This window comes from Mastigoproctus giganteus, chromosome 6 (assembly GCF_048544385.1).
Source record: "Mastigoproctus giganteus isolate SK-2022 chromosome 6, ASM4854438v1, whole genome shotgun sequence".
Taxonomy (NCBI): Eukaryota; Metazoa; Arthropoda; class Arachnida; order Uropygi; family Thelyphonidae; genus Mastigoproctus; species Mastigoproctus giganteus.
In genome coordinates, this window is record NC_143580.1 from 114,776,464 (window position 1) to 114,791,943 (window position 15,480).

Here is a 15,480-nt window from a genome sequence, read left to right on the forward strand (position 1 = left end):
ATAGTTGACAGTAAAATGCATACACAGTTGTGGTATACCATTAAATTTAAGTCCTCGTGAGTAGGACAGTGGATAAAAGCGGTGAATCCACACTCGGTAAAAAATGTCCACATTCGAATCCCGTCAAGAACGCGCAGAATTTTTATGGGCTTTTTTTTTTTTTTTTTTTTTTTTAGTTTCCAAAGTGGTTAAATCAGTCGGTCTCAGGAGATCAGGTGAGAGGTGAACGGTTTCTCCAAGAAACAAATCGATCACAGGACACACGCAATTTACAAACAACATATTGTCGCTTTATAAAAAAACTATCATATTAAGACCACCTGAAATTACCTCATCTATTCGGGTATTAGGGCTTACAATACCGGTCAAAATCTTATTACCGGTATTTCGATATTTTTAATTTATGAACCCCGGATACCGGTATTAATACCAGTATTCCAAAAACAAACAATTTTCTCAATAAATTTTGATGACAATTAGGTGCAATAAAGTAAGGAAAAAAACAAGTACTGTAATTACTTGAATTCATGTTTTAAATAAATTTTTATTGCAATAATAAATATTCTGAAAAAAAAATCATTAAAATGCAGTTATTCTAAAAACAAAAAAAATACATATTGTTACTGCAAAGTTTGGTTATGTTTAAGCATCCACACTACCTGTCCGAATAAAGTGAGCTCTTAAGAAACGTAAGCAATCAATAATATGATCGTTTAAAATGGATCTAATTTTGGTACATATTTGTTTAGCGGCAGAAAACGCCCTTTCGGATTCTATTCTGATACTGAGATAATCGTAAACGATCTCTGTCCATATTTTCTAGGCTTTGAACTTTTTTAGCAAAAATAGTTAAAAGTATCATTAATTTCCGACTCAAGTTCATCTTTTAAAATCTCATTGGAGTCAGGCAATTTATTATTTTTGTTAAGAATTTGCGGAACACTGATATTCTGTTCCACGTTAGTCTTCCATGATTGAATTATGTTCATCATTTTCTGAAGAAGAAAGACGTTTTATTAAGCGAAGTATAATTTTCACTATAGTATCTTTACTGAGTCTGGGAGAGAGCAAATAGTGAGTGGGGATAAGGAATAAAGAAGAGAGCAAAGAGTGCAGTTAAGGAATTCTTCACATATATAAATGCAAAGAACAGAAGGACAAATCAGATTGGACCCTTATGTAATGGATGTGGGATAGTATTAGATAACATAGCTGAAGTTGCAGATGAACTCAACAGTTACTTTGCATCCATATTTACATAAAAAAAAACCCTTAGTGTCAATGAGATATTATGGAAGTGAAGTTGAAATTTCAAATGATTATTTAATGAGAACTTTCGCGCCTACAGGCGAGTAAGGCTCTTGCGGTTGATGGAATGTACTCTATAATATTAAAGGAGGCGGCAAGTGAGTGCATTGAACCATTAAGGCTAACTATGAGAGCATCACTGGACAGCAGAAGTTCCGTTGGATTGGTGTAAATTGGAACATAAAGCGGGTTCTAGGATTGTAACGGAAAATTACCGACCGGCCAGTCTAACTTCAGTAGTAGGGAAAATCATGGAGGCAATGATCAAGGGTGGAATTCAGGATCATTTAGATGGAAATGGAATTCTGTAGGATACATAGCATGGTAAAGGGAAAATCTTGTTTAACAAATCTGGTTAGCCATTTTGACAAGTCACTCGTGAGCTGGATTTAGGGTATAATTTCGACATTGTTTATTTGTATTTCAGCAAAGCATTTGACTCAGTCCCACATGAGTGGATACTTTATAAGTTGGAGCAGGCTGGACTCATAGGGAAAATACTTAGATGGATAGCACGGTGGCTTGAGGACACCTGGCAGAGGGTTGTGATAAATGGTTAATGTACTTACATTTCGATGTAAGTACATTAACCCAAGGGTGGGTTAATGTAAGTACATTAACCCAGTGGGGTTCCCCAAGGATCAGTATTAGGACCACTGTTGTTTTTGATTATCTTAAATGACATATATGGAGGGCATGAGGTCTAAACTTGCAGATGATGTAAAGATCAGTTAGAGTAATTAATGATCGCTGCGAAGCAGAGCTTCTTCAGAGTCACCTAGATAGACTCCGGGGATGGTCAGAAAGGTGACAGCTATGCTTTATGCAAATACAAGGTCTTACACCTGCATTTCAGCAAAATGCAAAGTCTACACCTGGGGAACAGTAACCCCAAAATAACTTATACACTGGATGGAGCTGAACTGAATTCTGTAGTGGAGGAACGGGACTTGGAAGTTACGATACGGTCAGACATGAAGTTGCCCTTCATGAAGAATTGTGGACAGGTTGCAATGTTGCATGGTGTTCTATCGATGATTTATCGAACATTGGCTAGTAGAGATAACGACGTCGTAATCACATAAAGGTGATTTTATAATCTTTATGTGATTAAATTATAAACAATTATTTTTTTTTTTAATTAGTATCGAAAAGCCGGTATTTTTTGTATCAATACCGTAAAAAAATGACCGGGATTCCGGGATTCTGGATGTCACGACCATAAAACAATAAAAACAATTTGCACTCTCCGGTTTATTGGGCTTTTCTGTTAGTGCATCTAATTATAAACGGGTAGTAAAGTCGATCGTATTGCATTTGCGATAATACCGATAACTGCAATTGTGTGGATTTTTACGCTATTATGGTGAAACGTGTTCCCATTCACTGAAATCTTCAATCATATAAAAAACAAATTTTCAGAAACTTCTCTTCATTCCCATTTACGTATTACAATGATGAAGGGAAATCGACCAACGGAAAGTGCAAGTGCTGGAAATGCTAGCAAACGAAACAAAATTGATTTACAAATGAAGATGAAAATGATTAAGAAGTACAAAGCAGGACAAAGTTTGTCATCTATTGCAATGGAATTAGGTCTCGCTGCTTCAACAGTGAATATTGTTTTAAAGGACAGTGCGCGTATAAAAGAACATATCAAAGGATCAACGCACTTAAGATCAAAAGTGATGGCAAAACAGCGTTCAAGCTATATCGAATATGGAACAGCTGTTAATAATATGGATGGAAAATCAGATTCAGAAGCGAGTGCCCCTAAGTCTAATGACCATTCAAGCAAAAGCAACAATCATTTATAAAGATATTAAAGATAAGTACGGCGAACCCCAACCCAAGTTTGTGGCAAGCAACGGGTGGTTTAATTGGGTCAAGCATCGCGCTGGTTTCCACAGCGTTCAAGTAAAGTATGCGGTGAAGTCGCCAGTGCCGATTCTGCAGCTGCAGAGAAATTTTGTGATGTGTTGGAAAAAATTATTGATGAAGGCGGATATTCAACGCAGAAAATTTTTAAAGTTTGACGAGACTGCTCTGTATCGGAAAAAAATGCCGGATCGATGCCAGATTTCAAGGCGTCAAAAGATAGGGCCACGCTCTTGCTTGGGGCTAATGATCGGGAGATTACAGATTAAAACCACTGCTTGTATACCATTCTGGAAATTCGCGTGCATTTAAGGGCATCAATAACCCTACCCGTGCATTTCCGATCGAACCAGAGAGCATGGATAACAATATCTCTCTCTTTGAGGATTGGTTTAAATGCTGCTCCATTCCCGAGGTTGAAAAATATTGTAAAGACAACGACGTTCCTTTCAAGATTTTGCTTCTATTAGATAATGCTCCTGGACATCCTATGCATCTAAATGATTTCAATTCGAACGTGAGAGTTATATTTGTACCACCTAACACGGCTTCACTCATCCAACATATGGATCAGGGTGTTACAGCGGGTCCTCGTTATTCAGGATAATTGGTTCCAAAAAATTCCACGTAAAACGAATCCAATTAAAACGGGAACCACATTTTCGTAATGTGTGCTATGTACAGTACTTGTAAATAGTAAAAAAATGGATTGAAGGAATTAAAAATGAGACAATCATTTCATTAGACTTTTTTTTTTATTATAATATGTTGAACAATGTAAGGTTAAGTAAAGTTTATTGACGTTGCACTATTTTTTGAGTTTTTTTACGAATAAAAAATGCTATTATTTAATTTTTTATTTTTGCCGTATTTTTCAGATAAATAAAATTGTGTCGTAGCCTTTAGCCTTTACCTTCGCGCTTAACTTTTGATGCGCGATCATGTAGATGGCCGTTCTCACAAAAATATTCAAGTGCTTGATCAATTTTCTGAATGACTTCGTTTAATTCTTTAAGTTTTAAATCTTTATCTTTTGACAATTCCATCGCGTCATCATTTTCTCTTCTGTGGGTAAAAAAAAAAGTAAAAGTAAAGTGCAGCCATTATCAACCCACTGCAGGGTGGTAGCCTCCTCAACAATTCATGCTGAGGGAAATGGACCATAATCTGCCACGCTGGTCCAGTGCGGGTTGGCAGATCGACCGTATTCAGCAGTCAGGGGCTTGAACCCGGGTCTAATTCAAAGAGCGTGTGCTTCTGCATTCCCGCTCCTGCCCACTCGGCTACGGGTAGCTGGCCTAATTCTTCTAGCTCCTCATTTGTAAGTGGTTTTGAGCTTGATTCAAGCAAATGTGCAATAACCCAATCAACACTTCGTGGAATCCGGCTTCTTTTGCAAGACTTACAATTTCATTTTCTAACCCAGTCACGTTGAATTTTTTTTATTCAAGAACAGCACCAGGGTATAACTGCTTCCATGAGCTATTCATTAATCTACACAGAATTTCTTTCCAAGCTTCTCCAGTCATTTTTATACTGTGCAGAATATTAAACTTTTCCAAAAATCCACCACGTAATTTTCATTGCCTGTATCAATTTCAGAAATCAATCCCCATAACTGCAGGAACTCGGATACCGGGGATCTCCTGTATTTCGAATTTAAAAGCATACTATTTACGCACAACATTTGCTGAGGCTTTGTCTGCAGTAGACGATGAGAAAAATTTATGTTAAGAGACTTTTGGAAATCTTACAATATTTATCACGCCATCTTAAACATTAATTACTTATTAATTACTTAAACATTAATTACTAAAACATTAATTACTAAAACATTAATTACTAAAAAGGGCGGAAATTACTAAAAGTTTTTTAAATGACGCAGGGAATAAAATATACCTACTGTACGTAAAACACTTCGAAGGATTTGAAAAAGACGAATCATATGAAGAGGTTACAGATAAGATTGTAAAGGTTGCAGAGCTACTTCAGTTGGAGGGTGATGCCGAAGACGTGGAGGAGTTAATAGAGGAAGAAGAGAAGGAATTATCTAACGAATAACTTATTGACTTGCAGACAGCGATAGTGAAAGAAGAAAATGCCGAGGAAGCTCAAGATGAACGAAATGAGGAGCCAAGACGCTTCATCACCAGAGAGATGGAATGGCATTTCGTGAAATTGCATCGGCAATGACGGGGTTTGAGAAGATGGATCCTGACAGGGAACGATTCTTAAAAGTTAACAGAGGGGTTAATGATATGCTTGGATGCTACAAAGAAATCTACGATTAAAAGAAAAATGTCACCGTCCAGTCATCCTAGGTCGCCGTAGCCTAGTGGTCAGGCGCGCGGGTGCATAAGTACACGTGCATTGAGTGACCGGGGTTCAAGCCCGTGACTGCTGAATATGGTGCTATTTCTTGTATTCTGTCTATCTTGTGAACTCTGACCGTTTGGTCGTCCCGGAGTATAAACAGAAAATTTATTTATTAGTATGTTCTTTCGTAAGGTTGAGCGGCCGACACCTTCTAAATCACCACAGCCCTCAACCTCCGCAGCGGCCTACTTATCAGCTGAAGACGTCGATTCTGACAACGATGCTCGAGAGGTAAAATTTACTGACGTTATGCTTGTCTCCTCTCTTATTTTGCAATTTTTTAATTTGCACGCTTTTGTAATTTTTCCTGCACATGAGATAAAAAATTGAATAAATACAATAAATAATTCTATTTACAACATGTAAATAGAATGAGAAAGAAATGTTCGACGAATATCGTAGAACATTTCTTTTTTGATTCAATCAATTCAGCGAGCACAGTTGCGAGAGCTGCACAAGCATGGGGGAAATTCCAACTTAAGCCGAGGCCACACAGAACGCTACGCTATGTATGCTACGTATGCTTTGTAATCTATATTTGCTACGTTCGCTAAACCAAGTGGCCACACTGGCTACGATTCGTACGAGACTTCAACAGAGAAAAAGAACTAAATTTCTTGCATGCGGGTCTACTGCGCATGCCCGTCGTCAGCGACGCTTAACCACAAATCAAACAACACGGCGACGTAGCTAGACACCGAACATAGCGTACATAGCTTACGCAGTTCTGTGTGACCCCTTATGTTGTCTATAAAGGGGACTATTTTTCCCACGCATAGCAAACACAGCGTACATAGCGTACGTAGCGCTCTGTGTGGCCTCAGCTTTACGCAGCGTTCCGCGGAACACAACCCTTACATAAGTCGGGGAGTTCCTGTAATGTGTTTTGCGCTGCATTGTGGGTTGCAAAAGTGTTCGAAATGCATTTGTTAGATGGGATATATATCTCTGTGAATGAAATCCAATCAAAAGACTCCACCTGATATATATAATTGCCGTAAATATTACGCATTTAACCCTTCCCCAAGGGTAAAATGCGTAATTAATGGAAATATGAGAATTTATGCAAATGGCAATCATGACAACCAAACATACATTTTATTGCATTTACGTATACAAACTGAAATGACAAGTTAACGTAATAGTATTATGTACTGTAAATCAGCAAAATAAGTCCTCAATATTTTTTTGTTCCTCCTCGAGCTGCAATTACGGCCTGCAACGATCTGGCATAGAGTTGATCAACTTCTGGATATACGGCTGCTGAATTTCGTGGTACCACACACTTACAGCGCTCTCTTGCAGCTGAATCTTACTTGTTGGCTTCTGAGCAATTTTAGACGACATTATGTACCAAAAATTTTCTATAGGGTTCAAATCTAGACTGTTGCCGAGCCAGTCCAACACTGTAATGCCAGCATTTGTGAAGTATGACTTCACCTTAAAGGAGAAAAACGAGGGAAAACATTAGTGTAAGTACGTTTTAAGCCTTGTGAGACAAGAAGACAAACTTATCATTAAATCTAAATATCATAAAACTTGCCAATTTTGCTATGTGGCAAGGTGCTGAGTCCTGTTTAAAAATGCAGTTTTGGACGTCTGTGTGGTATTCCCTAATAAGGGATTTCAGGCACTTCTCCAAGATAGTGGTGTAGGTTTCTACATTCACCATTCCGTTAAAAAACTTAATTCGCCCCACCCCTTTGATTGTTATGCATACCCAGACTATCTGACTGGCGTGAAACGTTACAGTCGGTGTTATGCAGTCAGGATGGTATGCCTCCGATTTGGGCGCCTCCGTAGCCAGATGGGCAAGAGCAGCAGTGCGTGCACACGCTTCTTCATTAGACCGGGGTTCGAGCCCGTAACCACCAAATACGGAGGATGCGGAAAGGTCAGTAGAATGACCACCGCATATCTCCGGAGCAATATGTCCTTAGTTGCTAATGCTCCTAAAAACCAAATAACAAACAACAAACAACAGGCTCCGATTTTCGTCTTCTGACATATCGCTTCCCATCCGAGCCATGCAGGTTGAATTTCGATTCGTCAGAAAAGATGATGATGTCCCATTGCTCTTTTGTCCATGAAACATGTGTTTTAGCCAAGCAAGTCACTTCTTCTTCATTTGTTGGGTAACAAAGGCTTCTTCTTGGGCCGATGGGCATGTAGACCACATTCCGAAAGTCGGCTTTGGATAGTTCGTGCACTTGTTTCAACACCAGAGGCCATCTCAAAGTCCAGTTTTAGATCAAGAGCACTAGCATGGAGATTACGAAGGCATAGCCGTTTCAAATATCGATTTTGGGAAGGCGTAGTCACTTTCTTACGGCCTGGACTACGTCTTCCCAAGATCTAAGTGACTAAGAAAGTGACTAGAAAGCCCTTCCTGGGACAGAGCAAGAGCTACACTTTTTTTCTTGGTGTCAACTGAACATATGGAGCCATGCTTACACCTCCGCAAAACAGGATACTAATGAGCGTGTATACCCTTCAACCGCTGTATTTATAGAAACGGCTGATGCAATACCTTGCAATTACTGTCTTGTGCAATAGAAGCATTATATGACGTAATACCTTTGCTTTGCGACAAACAAAATGACTGATCAAACAATATCTTATACGTTGTGGGGGGGAAAAAGTTTGTTATTTTACTTGTCTTTATTATATATATATTTTTTTTTTATTTATTCAATTCCTTTATTTATATCTTTTCCTACTCCTGTACTTTATAGTCTTATTTAATTAATTCTTCACTAAACTCTACTATGCCCCCCTTTAATCCCCTCCTACATAGCACCTGACTTGTTAACTCCCAGAAGATTCTAGGCCCTAGGGGGGTTTCCGTAATAATGTATTCCTCTCACGGACTATTGGCTCAGTGTTCAGAAGGACTGACACAACTCATATATGAACCATATACAAATTTGTTTATTAATATTATTTACAAATATAGGTAATTGATGGCAGTGATCATAATTCAGTTGATCTATATCAAGCAAATAATTATATAATGTATGCAGTATTGATTAGACTAATTAATAAATCAATCACATCATTTTCTTCATGTCACTTGGATAGATGTCAATCCTCGGGGCCAGGATTTTTTCTCACTTGTCACCCATCAATATCCAAGCCATTGATTTCTCACAAAGGAGTAACATGAGTACATAATGTATATAGGTATAATTTCTTGTGATTATACATAAACATTCTTCTTAATACCATCTTAATTAACCCCTTTCCAAAATATAGGTAATGAGCAACCCCTAGACTAATGACAATATAATATATCTTGTACTTACATATATATATATTTATATATTCCTACTGTTCTGTATTTTATTTTAAGACTTAGATCAACATTCTATCCCTCTCGTATATTCCTTATTACATACGCACAAATATTTTATTTGGATTGCACATTATTCTTCTTCATGTCTCTTGGATAAAAGTATATCATCAGGTCCAGGATTTTAGTCTCACTAGCCACCAATCAGCATCCAAGCCGTTGATTGCTCACAATAAAGTAACATGAGTACAAAAAGTATATATGTATAATTTCTTGCGATTATATATAAACATCCTTCCTAATACCATATTTATTAACCCCTTTCCAAAATATAGGTAATGAGCAACCGCTAACTAAAGACAATATATATATGCTGTACATACATGCATATATGTCTATTCCTACTGTTCTGCATTTTATCTTTAGATTTAGATCAACGTTCTGTTTCTCTCCTATACTCCTTATTACATATATATATATATATATATATATATATATATATATATATATATATATATATATATATATATATATATATACATTTTAATGGGTCAAACTCTCCCTGGCTATAACTACACGTGCTCTAAGGTGCTTTTTTAATTTGTCTATAGAGGATTTGCGTGTTTTGGCACGCACTTATGCTGTCGAGTTGGATCATCCTCCATGGCGTTCATCTCTGCGCTTGGAGCTGCTGTAGACATTTATATATGGCAATAACCATCTCTCCCTAGAACTCATCGCCTAGTAAGTGGACTGCTGTAATCTTTAATGTGCGCTGCTCACCGATATCTTTATGCGGGGATTTTCAGCTTCCTTACCGCTTCTTTAACAGGTTCACTTCTCAACTCCCCCACTACACATTTTCTTAACTCTTTGGAAACTTATACATTTCCCTTATTTTAGGTTTAGCTCTGCGACGCTTCCCTCTCGGGGACCGTCTTCATGATCTCCACTCCGGAACACTCTCTCAGAAAAACTCACTCAGGAAAACTCGGTCAGGAAAAAATCACTTTAACTAACTCCTACAAAAATCTCAACTTTGTCTCCTTGACTAACTCATTTTCACTCACGCCTACAAAAATCTCAACTCTGTCTCCCTGACTATTCGGGTTGCTGCTTTCCTCAGGACTTACTCGACAGACGGGCCGCATTCTTAAACCCATCAAGACTTACTTAACTGATTCCTACATCTTATATATTTTCAGCACTCACTCAACTGCTTGACACACTGACTTTTAAAGCTTATCAAAATTTATTCAACTTACTATTCCATCTTAAACTTGTCAACACTTGCTCAACTGACTGGCTTTCTTAAAAAATATTTAAACTTTCACGACTGACTGACAGACCGAGCTGTCTTAAACTTTACCGGAATTTTCTCAACTGATTATTCCATCGTAACCATTTCAGCACTTGCTCAACTGACTGACTTTGTCTCTGCTTTCCTAGCCTCGCATCGCCTTTTTGTTCTATCCCCCACCCCTTATTTCTGACCAATCATTAGCTATTTCGCCCCTTTCATCTCCTATCTCATTTTCTCATTCCCATCCCAGTCTTGACCTCCAACTTTGTTGCCTGAACTTCCGGCATCCAGAATTTTCTCGAAGGTTCTAGAAGGATGACCGGAAGTTCCAGAAGTCTTGAAGTTTCCGGATCCTCTTTGTGACCTCACATGCTATTAATCGCCCCATGAAATTTTTAAGTGCGTACTCCCATTCTCGAATTTCCTCCTCTATCGTGTGCTGTCTCTTTCCCCAAACAGGTTTAGTAACAGTCTATTGTTTGATTAAGGGTGGGGTGCTGCCTTTGCTCAGTATACTTTTACTATGAATTTTTCCAGATCGGTTAACCCATTGTTCCGTGAGTTCGAAACCGCTCCCCCGCCCCCCCCACAGTTGCTATTTCAATCATCAACTTACTTAAGGATAGTAGGCCAAACAAGGAATATAATTAAAGCTGGGAGTGTCTGAACTACAATTTTCAAAATCCATTGTTTTCTAAAACCCGGTATATTACTGAAGGCTGACTGTTTAAAATAAATAATTTTCCAATATTTAACAAAACCACTATTAATAACAGTTGTAAGGACAGGTCCTTACAACGTTTCACTACAAATGTTACTTTTTTTAAGGTGATGCAGTTTTTTTGTCTGCCACTGTATATATCGGTTTATGATATATTTCTTAGGCTACATATGTTTGTCTACTTGTAAAGTAGACATATGTAGCCTTTACAAGTAGACAATCATATGTATATGTTTGTCTACTTGTAAAGGATGAGACAGAAGACATACGCGGCACTTTGGGTAGTACGTCAGGAGTTCGTTGGTGTGCATTAGCCAGCGCTGTTTTGTCGGTACATTCTGAGGTGCATTACCCCTATCCCTCTCTACGCATCTGAAATTTGGTCATCTGTTCCTGCCTCCCACCTAAAAAAAGTACCTCAGCCTGGAATATTGGTTGCTCAGATGAATGAACAGGGTGGTGGATCACCCTTTTACTATCTCCAGATCCATCCTCCAAGCTAACATAGGGACCACTCCTTGGAGACTTCTCATTACGACAAGAAATGTATTCATGCTAGCACGGCTTATCACAGGCTGAATAGATTCTCCATCTGTATCCCCATTAATCTCTGGCCCAAAGAAGACAAGAGGTGAACGCCGCGACTCCTGCCACCCTCTCCGGTTTACACTTATAAACATTGATTCCCTTACGGGCATGTTTCGGCCAACTGCCTCCAAATAAACTGGGCATCAACCCTGATAAGTTCTGTGAGGATAAGCTCTACAGAAAGGAATGCCTCAAGAACTATTACCAACTATTAACCCTGTGACGATCACCTACACCTGGACTTTTTGCCTGCTGCATTTTTTTATTTTTTTATTATTTATTTATTTTTTATTTTTTTTTATTTATTTTTAATGTATTTTTTTATTTATTTTTTAATGTATTTTTTTTATTTATTTTTTAATGTATTTTTTATTTTCATGTTTTTTTTATTTTTATTTTTTTATTATTTTTATTTTTTTGAATTCTGATGTCTATTGCTATAAACTTTGTTTTATTTGACACGTATGTAAGTTCAATTATGTAAATATCTCGGGTCGAGCACGCATGTACTCTTGTACATTGTACATGTGGTACCTCGCACCTCGGTATGTAAATCTCTCGCCCTCCTGGCACACTGCCGTCCCGGGGTGACCCACAGTTTCTTGTGGTTAATAAACGGATAATAACTAAAAAATAAATAGCAAATGCTTAGAAAACGGTATTATTAAACGGATAATAATAATAATAATAATAAAGCAGCTTTGAAGTAAATACTTTATCTAAGAAGGTTTATGTACATATCTGTAATCTACTTGCACTAAAAGCTGTGAGTCACTAAAAATGTTATATTTCTCTGTATACCCTTCTACCCAGGTGATTGTACGGGCGAGACCAAATTTTGGCAAATAAAAGGATACAGATAGCGCATAATAATGATGTTTTATCTGTCGAACTGGTCAAGTGATCTTCACTATTAATCCCATATCCAACATCCGCGCGATTAGCAAAATGGTTACAATCCCTGTCCTTCCGCACTGGGTGGGAAGAGCATAGGTTCGAATCGACTGAGGTAATTTGTATTGCTTTATTCGCACTGTGGCCGAATTTACTACTTTCAAACGAGGGATTAGAGGTTTTTTCCTGGTAGCTAAGATTTTTCATCAAGCGAACCAATCATAAAATACACCCAACAGATACATTACTTTGGCGCCTCATTACCTAAGTTGCTTTGACGCAGAACAAAACAACCCGTAGCCATTATTTATCTAATAAGTGTTTGTCGATCTGTTATCCATTTTTTAATCTGATAATTTTTTCTTCGTCATTATCGATTATTTGATTATTTGATTATCTATGGAAAAAAACAGGTTTGCTTATATAAACCATTTTTGCATAGATAATGGTTTACTTACATTAATAATGCAAGTTGGGAACGTAATAATGGTATATTACCTGATCAGTTGCAATGCGTTGCATGGAGACATTGAACAAAAGGCATTATAGCCCCTGAACCCCTATATATGCTTCACTTTGTCCCAAAATTTCGTGACGATCGGATATCTCGTTCTTCAGTTATAAGCGAGTGCACATAACGAAAAAAATTAGCAAAGAACAAATATGCAATATTTTTCTGGTTTGCCTTTTATAGATATGTTTGAGGGGAAGGATAACACATATGTGTCAGTAGCTACAGGATATCGTAAGCAATCGCTTTGGAAACTTTGTAAACCAAACATGCGACATTCCTTCACGAGCGCACGCGCACACACATGCACACAGACACACACACACACACACAAAACACCTGCATTGGACTATATAAGAAACTAACTACCCAGGAAAAATAGGCCCGCATCTTTGTTGACAAGGTTAAGACCGCCAGCTGTACCACTTCTATTGAATCAGTTGTACTACAATTATTAGGCACAGTTACTTTCTAAACTTCAAAAGGACGAGACTGGGAGAGTCCTCCACAGCAATAAATCCAAGAGGAACAAATGTTGAGTAGGGTAAGTTATTTATATATACCTTGATGAATAAAACAGAAAGCACATTATGAAAATATATTGTAGTATCTGATTACTCGTAACTTTAGAAAAATCTACTAACTTACACAAATTGATAGTAATCATAAAGCTTCTGTTTATCGTTACAAACTAACTTCAACCACCCCTATTGGTAAGCCCAGAGATGACCAAATAGTGGTGCGTGCACAGTGATGTCCCCCGTGGTGGAGGTGCCTGTAATCCCAGAGACTTGGATTTGATTTTGAAAGCAAAATTATTCACACGCACACATATATACGTTTAATATACATTTAATATACATTTAATAAATATTTAATACACATCTGTCATTAATGAGTAAATTCAATTCCCCAAAATTTGGAAAAAATAATAAGAAGAAGAAATGATTGCAGAATGAAAAACGAATTTGATTAACAGTTATTAATTTATTCATTACACAATGGGAATTTCAAATTATCATGTTTCGAATGTCAGGAGTGGCAAGTGGTAAAACCACTACACTGTCACGGAAGACGTAATTTATGGCAAAAGAAATCATTATACATTTGCTACAAGTTGAGTACAGCTTGACAAGATTTATAATATTGACTGCCATATGGATTTTTCAAAAAAATATATATTCAAATTATACTATAATATTAACTCGTAAGCTTTACCAGCGCATTTTCAAATATAAAAAAAAAGAAAGAAAAGAACATTTTAAAAATATTTTATTACCAAATTAAAGAAATTAGCGATTACTGTTAATCAATAAATACGAACTAATACGTATTATTGTTAATCAATAAATACGAACTAAGTACCTTATGCCTGAATTTTAGTTTGTCTTGTTGTTAGAAACATCTTCCGCTACAATGCGTTTATAAATTAGTTTATAAAACCTCTTGATATACGATACTTTTGTTGTACACTTTCCTTGATGGAGGACTGAGTCTGCCTTGTGACGATTTAATTTGGTAATGATTTCGAAAAGTCTACTGCATTTAAAGATATTTGATATTGTGGTTATTAAAAAAATCAGTGCTGTGATCACACATTATACTCCGTGACAGTTTAAGTGGCAAGTTACATCATTACCTGGAATTCTTTTGGGGATCTAGGTTCGATTCCCGTACAAGACTGGAAGAATTTCTAAATCCTCTTCAATTAAGGCTGTACCTATTCAATATCCAGCGAGTTTTTTCCCCGTGAGTTATTCTGGATTTCTTTTCATCAAGCACAATATGCAATTTGGCCGACGAGCACACGCTATATGGCTATACATTGCCCTATCATTAATATCCGGTTAGACAAAAAAAGAGCTTTTATTGTGTCGTTTAATATTTTGTGCTGAAACCTTTTGCTTTTATGACGGCCTTCAATATTCGCGGCATACTCTCAACCAACTTTTTATAAATGTCAGGTGATATGTTCTTCCACTCGGCCTTTAACACAGCCATAAGTTCAGCCTTTATCTTTGGGCGATCTCGACGTGCACGTATCCGACGGTGCAATGCATCCCAAAGATGCTCGATTGGGAAAAGTTGGATAATTCTGGGCTGGCCAATCCAGCTTTTCCACACCCATGTTCTTAAACCACTCTGTTATGAACCGAGCTGTATGGCATGGCGCGTTGTATTGCTGATACAGGTATGGGCCTTCCCCGAAATATTGTCATAATGTTATAAGTGCATAATTGTCCAGGTTATCCTGGCATTGTACAGCATTCATGGTTTTGTCGATAACGACTAATGGGCCCAAGCCAAACCATGAAAGGATCCCCCATACCATGACGCTGCCTCTACCAAACTTCACAGTTCTGAGGATACAGTCAGGAAGGAACTGTTGCCCTGACATTCGCCACACCCAGGAACGACCAACAGACTGGTAGTTTGCGAACCTCAACTCGTCTGTCCATAGGACTGTTTTCCACTGCTCGACAGTCCAGGATTCGCACTCCTTACACCATGTTAGTCGGTGTCTAGCGTTAGTTGAGGTGACCAATTCTGTTGAATTGTTGAGGTAATTCTGTTGAATTGTTGAGGTAATTCTGTTGATAAAAGTGAGC